The sequence below is a fragment of the Drosophila obscura genome, unplaced genomic scaffold (assembly GCF_018151105.1).
Source record: "Drosophila obscura isolate BZ-5 IFL unplaced genomic scaffold, ASM1815110v1 contig_150, whole genome shotgun sequence".
NCBI classification, from domain to species: Eukaryota; Metazoa; Arthropoda; class Insecta; order Diptera; family Drosophilidae; genus Drosophila; species Drosophila obscura.
The window spans coordinates 1,163,093-1,179,545 of record NW_024542736.1 but is presented as its reverse complement, the minus strand read 5'-3'; the positions used below and the strand labels follow the sequence as shown (position 1 = coordinate 1,179,545).

The 16,453-nt window shown below is 47.4% G+C and overlaps 1 protein-coding gene across 2 annotated transcripts in view; it reads right to left on the bottom strand.

Annotated features, from left to right (window-relative positions):
- Positions 1-16,453, bottom strand: part of LOC111079249 (neuronal growth regulator 1) — a 49,276-nt gene that overhangs the window by 16,848 nt on the left and 15,975 nt on the right. The window lies entirely within an intron of this gene.

The following is a 16,453-nucleotide window of genomic DNA, read 5'->3' as shown; positions in this document are numbered from 1 at the left end:
ACTGACAGAGCGGCTATCCTCCTCCGGTTGCAGCCACCACACTTTGTTTCATTAAAACTTCTGCCACGTGTCGCAAGTGCAGCAGCGGCAGCAACAGCAGCATCTTTGCATGGCTGTACACTCGAAAAGAGTCGCTCGGTTTTACCCTGAATTTAGCTGGCACTGTCAGCGTATATTTCCATCTGTAAGGGTATCTAATGCCGCCCTGAACATACAATTTCTTGGCTTGTTTTGGCAGTTGTTTAGTGTTTACTGTGGGCCCTTCCCTACCTCTTAGCCAACCCTTGCCTTACCTTACCTTTCACATACGCTATCTGCATTTCAATGCATTTTAAAATATGCATAGAAGCAACTAAAAAAAAAGCAGGGAAAAATCCCAAGCAAAGGAAACAAAACACACAAAAAAAAAAGCCAATGGAAAAGCGGAAAGGCAACGAAAAGAAAGAAATTTAGTTTGCTGCGGGAATGTTCATTACATTTTCTGCTGCTGCTGTTGCTGCTGTTGCTGCTTTCGCTTTCGTGCTTCGTGTTTGGGCGGTTTCTTTGGCCAAACTGTTTGCTTGTTAGCCGAGATTTCCATGCATATGGAAAGCGGTAGGGCGGTTGGAGTAGAGTGGAGAGCAGTAGCCGCGGGGCTCATTGCCACACCTGCAACGTGGCTATATCCACGGATCCATGGCATTCGCGCAGCATACTCTCAGCATATTGCATTTTGTGCTCTTTTGCTTTGTTGCATATTTAATGCATGCAAATTATTTACAGTGTCGACTTTTAGCCAAGGGGCAACCCCTGCACCATGCACCATGCACCACCCCCTTTTGCCACCCCAAATGCTGGCTTAAAGCGCTGTTTTTCTGTGGCCAATTCCATTTTTTTATTGCCTGCAATTTTAGCTGAGCAGCGCAGCGCGCACCTGATGACGTACATTAGATGCTGGATTCTATAGGTGTAACCCAGTTGACTTCCCGAGTCGTAAGAGCATTTATCAAAATCCTCTCCGCTCCCCCACCACCCCACACGGAGAGCCTGCAAAAAGGTTGGAACTGCATGTCAACGACAGTGGAAGCGTGGAAGAGGAGGAAACGTTCTGCTTTGTGCTGCATCGGCATGGCAATTCCCAAGCAATTTCGCTGGAGTGAAAGAAAAAAAAAGAAGTACAAAAATGACAAAAAACCGTGCGAGTGAAATGTCATTCAAGCAGCGAATGCCATTTACGTACCTACTCGTACCTGCAAGAAGTCATCGTCATCGCCATCGCCATCGCCATGGCCATCCCAGCCATTTGACACCCGAAATATGCAAATGCTGGCAGCATCTCCTGCTGCGTGCTCTGCACCTACCTCATGCTGGTCCTTTTACAGATCCTCCTGCTGCTGCTGCTCCACCTCTAACGGTTTGCTGGCTGCTGCTGCTGCTCCACCTCTAACGGTTTGCTGGCTGCTGCATTTTGGCTGCTGGGCGTGAACCCGTCAATCCCTCGCGCTTGTCGATAGTCAATCTATTCATCTTTCTAACTGGTTTCACATGTGAAAGCTGCCACACATTCCCGACCCGACCCGACCCTAAAATCCGCTCATCCGCCCATTTGCATTGCTGGGCGTGGCCGGCTGCTGGTGCTGCTGCCGCTGTCAGAATCCGGATTGACTTTTATGCACATATCATTTGCATAACATTATTGGGGAGGCAGCAGTGTCGCTGCTTCTACCCCCGGTGCATCCTGTGCATCCTGTGTGCTGTTCCCAGTTGTCCCGCCCAGCGCATTAAATTTTGAAATGCCAAATAAATCCGCACATCGAAATGCTATTTTTTCGAGCTATTTTCGTTTACGTTTGCACTTAGCTGGCGTTGCACTTTGGCATCCCTACCCCGCCCATCCCAACCCATCGCTGTGCATCCTTTTCTGTGCTGCTGCTGAATGCTGCTGACTGTCTGCTGTCTGACTGTCTGACTGGATGCTGGCGCTGACAGTTTCTCAATTTGCATTCCCAGTTCGAGCCGAGAGCCACGTTTGATTTACGCTTGTTGACGGTGCACTCGGCGTATGCGTAATAAGCGTGTGAGCTTGTGACTTGCCCCCAAAAACCTAGACCCCAACCCTAGACCCCAAGCCAGCCCCAGCCATCAGCCCAAAACCCCTCACACGACTCTTGCCGCATATTTGATGCCGGGGTGCGACTCGTAAATTGTTTTATTGCCTTGTCATGGCAGCACACATCCTTGCAGGATATCTTATGCGCTCGGGCCATAAACATATTACGAATTTTCGGTTATTTATTTGGCAATTTATATTTCAGGCACATTGGCAAAAAACAACAACAACAAAACGAAAACCCTTTAAATTAAATAATAAAAACAATGCTGGCCAAGCCCCCATGCTCCCAGTTCGCTGCTGGCGAAGGAAAATTCCCCGACTAGTTCGCTGAGGCGGCAAACGGCAGCGTGGAAAACCCTTTCGCACCCTTGCGGCGGCGGCTGGCAGGCAGGACGATAGATGGCAGAGGGAGGGGAAATGCTGGGTTAAGCGCATAAACCAGATAAAAGAGCCGTAATAAAAATATTAAAACGGCAAACGTGTGGCCGCCGTCGCCGCCGCTGAGACGAGAGTCGAGAGTCGAGTCGAGTTGAGTCGATCCCCTGCTTGGGAGTTTATGTTTTTGTAAATTCCCGGAAAATTCTGCCAATTGCCCGGGCAACACGCACACGCACGCATACATTTGTGCGCCTAATAAGCCCCAGAAATGAAGGCAAGCCACGGGATATCGAAGCGTAACTACCAGTGGCTTAGGAGCTACATATGTACATCCCTGCTCAGGCCGTAAATCAAACTGCCTGAATAGACAGACAGACAGACAGACAGACAGACAGCAATGCTCGTGTGCGGTTATGTACGAGTATTGACAGGAATTTTCACTAATAATTTACAGCGCAGCAAACCGCACAAAAAATAAGTTTTATGGCATTGAAAAAAATCCCCATTTCCCTGGCATTTCTGCAGTGCACGGCGCATGAGTTATATGCCGCTGTGGGTGTCGCTGCTTATGGCACTCGGCCGACGCGGCGCACAGTGCTAATTTGAATTTTAAGACCATTTACCCGAGCACCCATTCCCATGTCAATTGCTTGGAAAAACTTCCTGCAACGATACATTCGACACTTAAGACGCTGCCATTCGTCGTCGGCGTGGCCATTAATTTGCAACGCCTCAAAATTGTTTACGAAACATTAAGCAATTGCAGTGCCAGCGAAAAAAAAGAGAAGAAATCGTATTAAATATAAGACATAGTAGTGGGTAGCCTTGCGACCAAGAATCCTACCACCCACCAGTACCGACCAGACCGCACACAGTACGGCCACATAGTTAGAGCAGGGCCATGTGGATGGCGTAAGATATCACATTAAGAATTTAAATTAATTAAATTAAAATGCGTGGAGCGTGGCTGGGGCTGTTGCTGTTGCTGCTACGGCTGCGGCTTTTGGCCAACCATCGACCGTGGAACGGAGGAACACCGAGCAGCCGTCCTGCCGTCCTGCCGTCTGCTGTACGTCCTGTTCCTGTTCCTGTGCAGCAGCTATGGTGGCACAGCCCCGGCCTTGGTTTGTTAAAGCTGCCACAAGATTTGCATAAAGTATAATGGCCATCTTCCTGGTCTCCTGGTCGTCCTAGCAAAGCGCACAACGATGCTGTGGGCAGAGCATGAAAAACCCAACCGAGCGTGGCCATTCAATTTTCATTTTTTTTCCCTCTCTCTCTCTCCATCTCTTTCTCTTGCCCCCCATCTTTGTCGTCGTCTTTGAACTTTTCACATTTCTTGTCGCTTTTCGTCTTTCTTTTTTTCGGCTGTCGTGGAGCATTTGTACTTTTTGTACAAGACATTTCCGCGCCGCATGTCCAGTTCCTGTCGCAGGCTCTTGGCCCATGGCTCCGTTGGCCTGTTGGCCGTCGGTTTTATTATGGCCAGAAGACGGCGGCGGGCATTGGTTCGCTCGATTTCGCTTTTGGCTTGATTTTTTCTTGCCTGCCCTTTCCCTGTACCCTGTACCATGGTCCCTCCTATCAATTCCTTTGCTGTCTACTCTGCTTCCTGGGCCCCGTTGTCTGGACGAAATTTCAATTTGATTTCGCTACTGCGATCGTTTTGTTTTATTTCCTGTAGATATCTGCAATTTCATGTATCAGATTTGTTTCTTGCAATAAAAAATTCGACTGAAGTAGCTTCCGACATGGCTGCCCTGCCCTTGCCACCGTCCCCTGCTTAACCGACTGACAAATTTAATGCTGCATTATATACAGCTGTGTCTTTTGGTCGGCGCCTGTCATAGGATATGCTCTCTTGCGTGCACTCTTTTTCCCTTTAATTAGCGCCTAAGCCAAAACCTAAGCTGGAGGCTAGAAAGTCGCTAGCGCAGATGGAAAATGCACTCAACTATAGGCGGGAAATTTCGCCTGCCGAGTTTGATTCTGCCACAGAAAGTAGCCTAAAGTGCAGAATATTTTTTGGGGGCTCCACATTCACGCTAGAACGAGCAGCGGCGGCGGCCATATTGGCGGCGTTCGTGCCACAACGAGCGACCTTTGTCTTTGGGCCTTCATCTCATATTTGTGTTAACGGTTTGGCTACAGTATGTATGCGTGTGTGTGTGTGTGTGTGGGTGTGTGGGTGTGTGTGTGTGTTTGCTCTTTGAGGCCAAAATGCAAATGTTTGGCGGCCGCCCCCGCAAATCCTATTATTTTATTATGAGGGTCAGCCGAGTGTCGTCGGCCCAATATTGTTAATACGAAAAGCAAACAAGGCTCTAGCTCTGGCTCTGGCTCTGTCTCTGGCCGTGGCCGTGGCTGTCCTGTCGCCGCCCCTGCCATTTCACTCCAAATTAGCATTTGGCCCCCATATATCTTTTGATAAGTTTCGCCAGCCATCGAATAAATAAATACCCAATGAACATGATATAGAAGTTTTCGCTGTAATCGGATTCAACTTTTGGGGAAAAAAAGCTTTAAAGAGTGAAAACTCATTTCGGCTCGTTGTGGGTTCGGTCCCTTTTTTGGTCCGCATTTGCACTGGGATAATTACGTGCATTTAATCACAAACGTTGGAAGGGTGGTGAATGTGGTCGGGCAAAAAAAGAAACACAACCTCAGGGGACAGGCAGGCAGGCACATGGGACAGGGCAGGACAGGACAGGGCAGAGTGTGGCTCTGGCCAATTTTCAGCTAACTAATGTTTGTCTGCTACTTTGCATTGCGCTTATTTCTGGCCATTTATTTAGACATGTTTTCTCTATCTATCTGTCTGTGAGTGCCTCTCGCTGTGTCCCTCTCTGTTCCCTGTTTGCCAGAGTGGTTGAGTGGTCTTTTTTTTTTTGTTTGTGTGTATAGCTGTAGAATGTGTAAAACGAACAGTTTGAAAATAAATTAAGCCAGATAATTTGTGGTTCGTTTGTTAGGCAAAATGTTAATGAGTTTGGTTGCCCCGATCAGTCGGAGAGCCGGAGAGCCAGAGCCAGACCCCTCGTAGGTGACACTCAAAAGGATTTTTGGGCACAAACAGAAGCTGCAGCATTTAGCAATGTCAAGAAAGAGTGGAGGAGCCCGTAAATTTCAATTTGTTGCCAGGGCCAGTCATCATTTAGGTTTGTTTAAATGCCAGCAAATGTGAGGCAGGACAGCACAGCACAGGACAGCACAGCACAGGACAGGGCAGTGCAGGACAGTGCAGGAGACATCAAAGGCATGCCATGTGGAAGTGCATCCACACGCAGCCAGACAAATTGGGCAAGCAATTTTTCAGATCCCCCATGCAAGGCTAAACGAGTGGACAAGAGCGGCACAGTTGCTCGTCTCTGCTCTGCTCTGCTCACATTGTTGCTTGTGGTTTCATTTTCTGGGCATAAATCAAGCAGAAATTTCCAGGGGGTGGGGAGGGTTGAAACTGGGCACAATCTGTACCGCCCCAGCAGAGCTCTTAGGTCTGCTTCAATTTTAAAGATAAACACTTGGCAGACTCTTGGCTGGCTGTAGAGTGGAGAGGTGGAGGCGACTCTGTGGCACACAAAGTTATTTCATATTTAAGCCAAATTTAATGGCCCCATGTACAGCTATGCAGGAGACAGACAGAGCACAGTCCAGACTTAGCACTGAGCACCCCAGCAGGACCTAGAAAATCAAATTCTCTGCTTATTTATGCATGAATATATTGTCTTTTTGTCGTTTGCCCAGGCTCTGATCCAGCCGACTTGGGCAGTATATTTTTTTTTTTTTTTTGTCGTCTCTGCTCTTCTTTAGCATATTTGCAAATCAATTATGTATGGTCCTGCCAGGGATAAGGATAAGGCTAAGGATATTGGATTTTGATATGTGTCAATGTATTGCTGGCATCAGCGTCTGGGTGCGTCTGGGGGGTGGCTCTACTTAATCTCCCCAAAGTGACAGTGGGAGAAGGGTCGTTCGACAATCTCTCTTTCTAATTATTTTAATTTGTAAACCACAAAAAGAGGAAACCATTTGTAAGGCTGCTGCCTGCTGCTGGCTCGATAATGCTCTGCCCGAAAATCAATGAGAATTTCGAGGCGAGGCGAGGCGAGGCTAAGAGCAAACGTTGCAACTGGGTCGAGCAGCAGCAGCAGCAGCAGCTGCAAGTGGGATAGAAAGGAAAGTTATCGGCGGCCAAGTGGAGGCCAAGCAAATGTTGTCTGCGCCGGAAACGGAAACAAGCTGTGCCACACGAGTGGAGGAGGCGTGCCAGCCAGCCAGCCAGCCATTCCAGGCAGGAGACTAAGGACTGAGGACAAGCTGTGCTGAAGATTGTCGTTGCTGGCACAGTTAGTCAGCAAAGTCGTTGCAGCAAATGGGGCGAACTGAAAGCCAAGCGGAAAAATAAAAAGAAATGGCAGAGTACGACTCTAATCCGGGAAGCAGCCTCAGAATGTGGCATAGTTGAATAGAGAGCCGCCACCGCCAGTAAGCGTAAGAGTAAGACGACGCCAAAAGCTTCTTACCTCCTTACCTTACCGCCGTGTGTGTGCGGAGGCATTCGAGTGTAGTTTGCTTTTAATTCAGCATAGAAAATGAAATTGAAAACTGTGCCAAATGTGTGCACAGGCACAGGACACAGACACAGGCACACACCAACCGCAGATAGACAAACTCTTCTGCTGCTGCTGCTGCTGCTGCTGCACTGCATCCCATGCAGATACGAGTGGCAGGAGGCGGTTGGGGTGTAAGCTAGAGTCCTGGCTGCCTTCTGCTAAGTGACATGTAATAAATTTTATTGATTTTCGCTTTAGTCAACGCGAGGCAGCATCCGGCTGCTGCTGCTGCTGCTGTTGCTGCTGTTGCGGCTTTAATGAATTTTTAAGACTTTAATATTGCGTCGGATGGGCTTAGGGATGAGCAACGAGTGCCGTGCCTGGCAATTATAATTGAATCAGAGCTGCCAATCTCTGTGCCGAGTATGGATGAGAGTCTGACTGGGGAATACCCTCCGGCTGTGGCTGCATTTGTGATTAGTTGGCCGAGATATTTCTCATGTATTTGCCAGGAATTAGTTTGAAAACATTTTACAGCCAAACCCCAGCCAGAACATTTTCTGCTTGTCTGCTGCTGCTGTTGCTTCTGTTGCTGCTGCTTCTGCTGCTGTTGCTGCTCTGCTGCTGTTGCCTCTGCTGCTGTGGGGGCGTTGCATTTTTTATGGACTGGCTGTCAAACACAGACACGTAATTACGTATACATACATATATTTTATGTGTAGATAAATACATCCATATATCTTTTGGAATTTATTACATTTTTAATAAGCAGGTTTTTGTTTCAGTTGTATTGAGGCGTTTCGTTTGCCCAGCCCTGCCCAGCCCTATGTCTGTTTAAATGATTTTATTTTCCCTTGTTTTCATTCCTTCTCCCGTTCAAGTTCTCGCACAAAAGTTAAACAATAAACGCCCCCATTTATAATAAATAAATAATATACGGATTCATTTGTGGAGTTTTGCTCTTTTTTCCTGTTTGTTGTGTTGTGTATTTTACCCATTTGTTTTACGCCATTCTTTTTAATGAACCGAACGACTGTACTGTGCTGTCCTGTCCGGCCGGTACTTACCTGCAAATAAATAAAACCACACAATGCATCAGAGAATGTTGACTTTTTTCAAAAATGTTTAAGTAATTAATACAAAATGTTCAATAATATTTACAATGCTGGTGATAAAACCAACAAATAATATATGCTCCGAGGAAATGTATTTAAATATATGCCTACCTATTCGTATTTTTAAATACAAAATATTATTTGCCATTGAAGTTATTTGCATGGCCAAAAATGAGGAAAATATTTTTGCCAATTCTTTGTTTGAATTTTCACATATTTTGTATGCATTTGTTTTTGCATGAATTTTTGATTCCACTAAAGTGTGGAATTTACACAGCAAACTGCCAACTGTTTTCTAGTTTTACCTGCCCCACTGTGGCACTGTGCTGGCTGCCTCTTTTAGTGGCTTATCTGATAAAATATGAGCAACAAACATGCACATCTAATTTGGAGTAAGCAAAAATTATAATTAATTGCTGCTGCTGCTGTTGCTCGGCTTCTGTGGCTGATTTTCTCTATGCGATTGTTAGTTTTCCATTTCCATTCGCTGTGGCAAGTTTCCCAACTGCGACCCAGCTGCGGGTTAATTTGTATGTGTGCGCGTCATTTATCAAGGCACAAAATGCTCGGTGCTCTGTGCTCTTGTTTGCCCTCAAAGGGTTGTGGGCACGCCCCACCCATGGACTCCATGTGTGCGTGTGCTGCATATGAAAAGTCCTGCGGCTAATAAGTGACACGCGTCGATTAATAAAACTGTACAAGGGGCCCCGCGCAACGGCCTCCCGTCGCTGCCTTTTGTTCCCGTGCCAGTGGGTGTGGCCCTCGGCTGGAATGCCGCTGCGTGTGTTGTACATTAAAAGGCCATGTCACAGTCGTTGCGACGATTATGCAAAACAGTCCAACGATTATGGATAAGCATAAGACACGGCCAAGGAATCAGGGTGGAACTTTGCCCACCCCACCCACCTGCCCATGCAATTGCGTGAGCCCCGTCCCTTGGGGCTAAGTAGCTCCTCTGCAATGATACGGGGTGCGTGGGGTGGGGGGACGATGATGTCTGTTCCGCATTACCCCTAATAGCTCCACCAGCTCACAACAGATCAAAGCAAACAAATAAAATACCCATCCATCCATCTGCCTGTCTAAAAGCTTTTCCAGCTAACAAATTAAATAAAATGCAACTTTAAGATTGCCACAAAAACAACAACAACAATCAGCCCTTCAAGACACAGTCATGGGGGGTGGGTTGGGGGGGACTTACATTTTGTTTTTGCCCTTGCCATGTGGCAAGTAAATCAAATTTTAAAATATGCCAAGAGCAAAAATATGAAATCAAAATCCATTCAATTTCCCATTTGATGGATGGGTAGGGTAAGTCTCCGCCCTCCCCCCATACTCCAGCTGCTGTACCCCGTATGGAAATGAACATGCAGCAAGCATTCTGGGGAGGAGCCAAAGCCAGTGGATTCCGGATTCCGTAGCGCAACAAAAACAGATGCAAATCAACAAGCTGCCATTGAGATGAGCCAAGGCAAAAAAGAAAGGAAAAAAGAAAAAACCAAGTGTGTGTGTCTCCTCTCTGTCCTGCGTGTCCTGGATATCTCACTATCCGTCTATCCATCTATCCGTTGGCTCAGCATATTCTCCATCCGTATTTACTGTCCATCCGTATGCAGAGATGAATGATGCTGCCAATGAGTTTGTGTCTGGGATATGTGTTTGACAGCATTTTGCTATTAACTTGCTATTTCTCGGCAGATATTTGTTTTTCTTTTCACTTCATCTCAGTGACATCTTTCCCCAGAGCCTGCTGCTGCTGCTGCTCCTTCTTTTTCTGCTTCTCCTCCTGCTGCTGCTCCTGCTACTGCTCCCCCTGCTGCTTCTATCATTCTGAGTTGATATTAACTCCCGAATGAAACTATGTATTTGATAAGCCATCGGCTGAGTTAAATGACTGCCCTCTGGGGGACAGCACTCGTAGATCTCTCCAGATAAGTGATTTATTGTATTATGTGTCTATCGTTATGGACATAAATCGTATTAGAATCGTCGTCCCACCCTAAACCGCTTTCCTCATTACCGTCCCCCCCACATGCCATCTCAGAAAAGTCTTCGCTGTCGTCGCAGTCGTCGTCCCTTTTCCGAGTGCTCCTTTTGAAGTTTACACCTGCGGCATTTTTGTCCTTAGCCCATACCCCCTTTGCCCCTCTACCCCCCGTTGGCTGTTGAAAACAAAAGCCGCTTTGTTTGTCAACCTTTGGCTGACTGGCGGGCAGGCAGGCAGCCAGTAGCCAGCAGCCAGCAGCCGATCTGAAGCCAGCAGCACACATTCCTACTTGTTTGGGTTACCCTTTCTTTTTTTTTTTGTCTGTGTGTGTGTCTGTTTTGTGATGCTCCTAACGAGAAACTTCAATATTGTCCCTTCTGCCCAGAAACAAACAGGGGAGAGAGAGAGAGAGAGAGAGCAAAAAGCGAGCCGGAGCCGGAGCAGCAGCTAGAAAGAAAGCAAAGGCAAATATTAACCTGGGGCTATTCATTAAACAGTCCTTTGCTCATATGTTTTGCTTTCGCTTGATACTCTGTCCTTTCATTAAACAATCCCATCCACCCTGTACCCGCCCCCCCTGCTGCCAGGCCACTTGAAGCGCTCATTGTTTGCACTTGATGATGCTGGGTGACAGCTTCACCTCGGGCCTCACCTCCCACACAGCCCCACACACATTCAGTTCCAACGAGTTGGCCAGCATTTATGCCAGCGAATATTGTACATATTCCTTTGCAGGATTTGCCAAGCATCAATGGCCGCCACCTGCTGCTCGGAGTGTCTCCTCCGCTTCCCAGACTCGACCGAGACTCGATTTCTCATTTCATTTTCGGCACTTGTCGGGTTTGTCGCTTTTAATATATATTTATATTTATGTATCTCTGTCTAGTTTCTCAGTTTTCTCAGTTCTCTTTTTTGGAGGGTTGTGGTGGTGGTGTCTCGACTTGTCTCCGCTGACAACAGCTGACGGCGTCGTCTGGCGACAAAATTTGTACATTAAAAAGCTTAACGATGGCCCGCTTAGTTGTCCTTGTCATTATGTTTTCTTTTCTCCCTCTCCCTCTCCCTCTCTGCCTTTTCCCCTCTTGTGGCCACCGTTCGCTTTCGTGTCGTTGGGCTGTTTTGCTGTTGTTTGACCGTCTGAGTGGATGGGCATTAAACGCACCTGATGTGCAAAAACTGCTTAATTGAAAACATAAGCTTCTATAAATTCGTTCCCGGTGCCCTTCGGGCTTCTCTGACTCCAGGACATGCTGCAGGGGGTTTGGGCGTTGGCGCGTCAAAGAACTTAATTTAAAATTCAAATTTATGCCTTGCATATTAAAAGCAACCATCACGTACAGCTCCATTCCCAGCTCCAACTCCAACTCCCAAGCCTCTCTCTCAATCTTCAATTGAATTTCTTACGTTCAGTGCGTGGGATGTCCGTCCGTCCGTCCGTCCGTTTGCCTGTTGTCTGCAATTAAAAGCGCTTAAATCAATAAGCCCTCCGCAGTTGACGTTTCGTTTCTCATTTGGCCAGAACGTGTTGGCTCTTAGTATGCAAAGCACAGAGACAATGGCAAATGGCACCCATGGTGGGGGGGTGGGGGGCAGGGCACTCCTTAGCACATCTACTACCAGACATTAGACTGACTTATCGCCGGGAATTTGTTGTAGCCACCGAGAGAATCTGTCCCAGCGGCCTTGTTAGGTTCCTCGTCCTCGTTTGTCGTTGTGATTGGCATTGGCTGTTGTCATCTTGAGGCTCTACTCCACCTCCGACCATCATCGTGGATTGCGTTTCCGCCGTTTCCTGAGCGACTTGTCACTCCTCTGGCGAACTCTCGACTCCAATCGCTGGCTTATCATTGTCGCTGTATCAAATCTGCCAGCGCGACAAATTCGCATGTTATCTCAATCTTGCCAGCAGCCCTCCGTCTCACCTGGGTGTGTGCCCCACATCTGCCCATATTTCCTTGCTCCTGGCATGGTCTGTGGGTTGGTCTGTGGGAGGTGGTGGCTGGATTCTTCATTATTTCTTTTCACGCAACTGTTCTCGGTTTGCGGTGGTGAGCAAAACGACTGCGAAACAACAGGGGTAAGAAATGCGAAGAGCAGAACTCACGCGAAACTTCATCTTCCCGGAGTCATTTATTCGCCGGTACCGTGAATGGGGTGGGGGTCCATTGTTGTTGCTGCTCTGCTCGTAATTTATCCACCGCTCTTGTCTCTGCCACAGCGATGTCACCCGTTCTGTGGTGTTCCGTGGTGTTCGGTGTTCGGTGGCATTCCTGGGGGGCCCACCCGGAATCTCAGCGCAGTGCTTAGCATCTCAATTCGGGTTTTTTTTGGTGCGGGTGACTGCTGTTGCCATCTCGAGCCGATAATAAAAAGAATTCCATCGCCCCTTGTCGGGGGCGCCCCTGCAAAGTCCCAAAGTCCCAGGGGTGTGACAACTTTTAGCTTTGATTTTTTCTTGTTTTGCTTGGGATATACGAGTATCATCCACAAGGGCTCACCACCCAAATGCTATACCCACCCAGCTCCAGCTCCCAACCCCCCCCTTTGGCACTGTCTTATCAGCATTGTGGCTGCCATCCCCAGAAGTGTGTAAGCAATGCCAAATTATGTCAATAAGTAAATGAATTTCAGCTAAATTCAGATTTTAATATGGGAAGCTTAAGCAGCAAAAAAAGAGCCAAGAAGGAAAAATAAGAGTTGCTCGCCGAGACTCACAATACTCTAAAGATGAAGCAACTTTCCAGACTCCCACGGACTCTATGCAAAAAGGGCACCAGCAGTTAGGTTTGATTTTGTTTTTGCTCAAGAGAGCTAAGCTACGCTAAGATCTTTGTCCCTCTCTCTCTCTCTCACTCAATCAGCACACTACACGCCAAATTGTGTCTCTCATTGCTGTTGTTATTATTGGGAGAACGCGTTCAATCGTGCTCAACCGAAAGCTCGCAAGAGAGCACCACACCAAGCGCAGGTAGAAAATAAATTCGGTTCAGTGGGAGATAAGAGATCGTGTCTGCTTGGCTCGGGTGTGCTGCAGTGAGCAGATCTCATTGAAAATATTTGCTTACAATTATTTGCAAGCTCTATTCAATTTAGTATCGTTTGGGAATTATTTTAATAAAATTCTATTCTAATATTTATGTATGTACATATGTACAAATATTCTAGTCTGATTTGCAAACAAGTGCTGAAAATTAAAAAAAAAATGTCTCCTATAGAGTAAGAGTATAAACAAGCGAAAAGTAATACACTCCTCAGTTATTCATACAGTTAACAGATATGTACGTATACGTGTATGCTCTGTGAATGTATGTAGTTGTGTGTTTGTTTATTTATCATTCTGCTGATGACGACATCCTGACAAACGAGGCACAAGGCATATGTATGTGGGCCCACGCCCACCACTTTGTACTTGATTTTTACAAAACTGTCTGTTTAAAGGAAACAAAGTGAAATTGTCTCCTTTGGGGGGCACCCCCATCTCCAACAACACTCCCCACACAGCGCACCAGCAGCAGCAGCAACAGCAAAAGCAACAGCAAAAGCCAAAAAAAGAAATGCTACCCGCATGCGGGAAGGGGGTGCAGTGGCGTGGAGTGGAAATGTATTTAATATGCAAATCCTGTGTGTCCTTTGAGATGATTATGGCGCACATTATGTCCCAAACAGCACACGTACCGAAACAGAGAGAGAGAGAGAGAGAGCGAGAGAGTCAGGCACAGGCTGTACCACCTACATACATACACCAGACGGGGGGCACACATACAATTATTGATTTTAAAAGCCGCTTTTCCCGGCCACTCCCTCCTCCTGGAAAACTGTGTTTGCTCTGACAAATTGACGACTAATTTAAGCGAAATTAAAGAAGCTTTGGAGCGCCAGTGCCCGGGTCAGGCCAGCACCCCCACCCACCCACTTCACTTGTGTGGGGAAAATCGAGCTGAAAATTAATATAAATAGGAAATGAACTTTTTGCTTTGTTGGATTTGTTTTGTGAGCCGCACCGCGTGGAACTTTTCCAATTTGTGCACGAAAACGGAAGATAAACATAGACGTAGACACAGACAAGGACATGGACATGGACATGGACACGGCCACGGACTCGTGCTCGCACTCGGACACAGATATAGATGTAGGCAAACAGGAGAAGAACAGCAGCAGCAGCAGCAGCAAATGCACCTGCACACGAACATCTACACCTGCCCCCGCACCGGCCAGACCTGTGGCGGAAAGCCGGAAAAAACTAATCGAACCGAAATACTCGAAATGTTTGCCTGATTTCTCGAGAGTACGCGCAACCTGAAATTGCAATCATTGAACAGAATTATCCCTTCGTTTGCTTCGTTTTTCCAACGTTGTTTTTTCCGTTGGCCATCCCTTTGGCCGCCTCCGCCTCCACCGCCTGCAACTTGTCTCTGATCCGCCGGATGCCCGGGCCCATGACGCTGCTGCCAAGCTTTAACAAACTTGAACGAACTTGTTAAAAAACAAACAAACAAAAAATGTTGAACTATCCTCTGATGGTCTGTCGATAAATTAGCTCTTTGGGCTGCGGTCCCCGCCCGTGTGGCCTCGAGGCCCAGGCCCCGGCCCCATCAGTCGATAATTGCGTGGAGCACGGACAGCAGTTGATTCTACTCCCACTGCTACTTCGATGGGGGATGGGGAGGTTTATCTTTGCTTTGATTGCATTTAACTCGATTTAATACGTCTCTGGTTGTTGCGGCGGACAAAGTGCTCTGAGAGCATTTCTGTCCTGTCAGGGATAAACGCGACGAAGATGGATATTTCAATCTCGGAATGGAAAAGTCCGTGATGACATTTCGCCCGGACGGACGGACGGACGGACAGACGGACATCCGTCTACCGTGTTCTACCCGGTTGCCTTGCCCTGCCCTGCCCTGCCGCCTGTTCCTGTCTGGAGTACACATACTTTTGCGCCCCAGCGAGTCCTTAATTAAACTACAAACAGCGATTCTCTCACAATTATCCCTTTTTCTTTTCTGATTCTTCTTCTTTTTCTCTGTTTTTGTTTGCATCCTTTGCTTTGCTGCCTCTTGATAATCTTCATCTAAATGATGCCAACAGAATTATGCCCGAGCAGTGGAAATGGTCAGCTTTTGCCTTTCTTTTCCTTCCTTCGCTCGTTCTAATTAAATGTGTGGCATTAGGTGCCGCAATTTTGGCACTGTGCTGCGCTCCGCCTTTGGCCTCCCTTTTTGGTCCTCTGGTCACAGATTTGTGGCCGGCGATATGGCCCAGCCGTGGCACATGCTCGCGGAAAACAGATGATGTCAATGGCAACACCAGGATGGGATCTCTGGCAGGGGCCGCCAGCTAGCTGCCAATTTTCGCTGCCATTATTGAGGGTTTTTCATGCACTTTCAGCGACCACTTCCGGTCGCTCCATCCCGCTCAGCATCTTGTCTTTCGTGGCATTTCCTTCTCGTTCCATGCCACTCCACGCCACACTCTACATTTCTCGTTCTTCTCTTTTTTGTTTACTCCTCCAAAATAATAATGTTGCACGCTCCGGTCGTACCGTCATTAGGTCCGCTGGACGCCGCGACGGCAACGGCGTGGCAAAGTCGTAAAGTAAATTTTTTAATTAGAGTCACGAGTAAAACAAACCAATTAGTATAGCTGTCAGAGCAATCCTTTTTCTGGCCCCCAACCCTGTTGTATTTTTAATTTCTTGGCCATGTTTTGGTCGCAATTTACTTGGGGAGCTGCCTCAGCTGGAGTTGTGTGAATTATTGAAAAAGTAAATTATGTGAAAAGGGCAAATTAAAGAGGTTCACGGCACGAAGCAGCCAACTAACCAAGTAACCAAGTAACCCTTTCCCTGGCCATTTCCCTTGGGTTTTTTTTTTTATGGCCACGAGTACCGATTCTGACACTCTGCTGTGCGCATCAAGTGTCTGGTGGCTGGCGGCATCCCGAGGAGCGCTCTCAGACCAGGACCTGGACCTGGAACTGAACTTGGACTTGGTCCGCTTAAGGCTGCCCCTGCTAAACCAAAAATGTAGTTTTAATTAAATAGCACAATTGCCACTGCCACTGCCACTGGGGCACTGCGCCGCCAGGCACCTTTCATCCTTCGAAAGCAAACTTCTTGGTGGCTATTTATCCCTTTTGGTTTTACTTTGTTTTGTTTTCCGTGCGGTGCGGTGCGGCTCCGTTCGGTTTGGTTTTGGTTTTTGTTTTAGTTTTTGGTTTATATATTCCGGTGGCTACGTGAGCAGCATGACCAATGCCACGGCACGGCACGGCGGGGGGGCGCAGGGTCAGCATCTCGCAAATAAACCGAAAAATGTGCATGACTCATGGA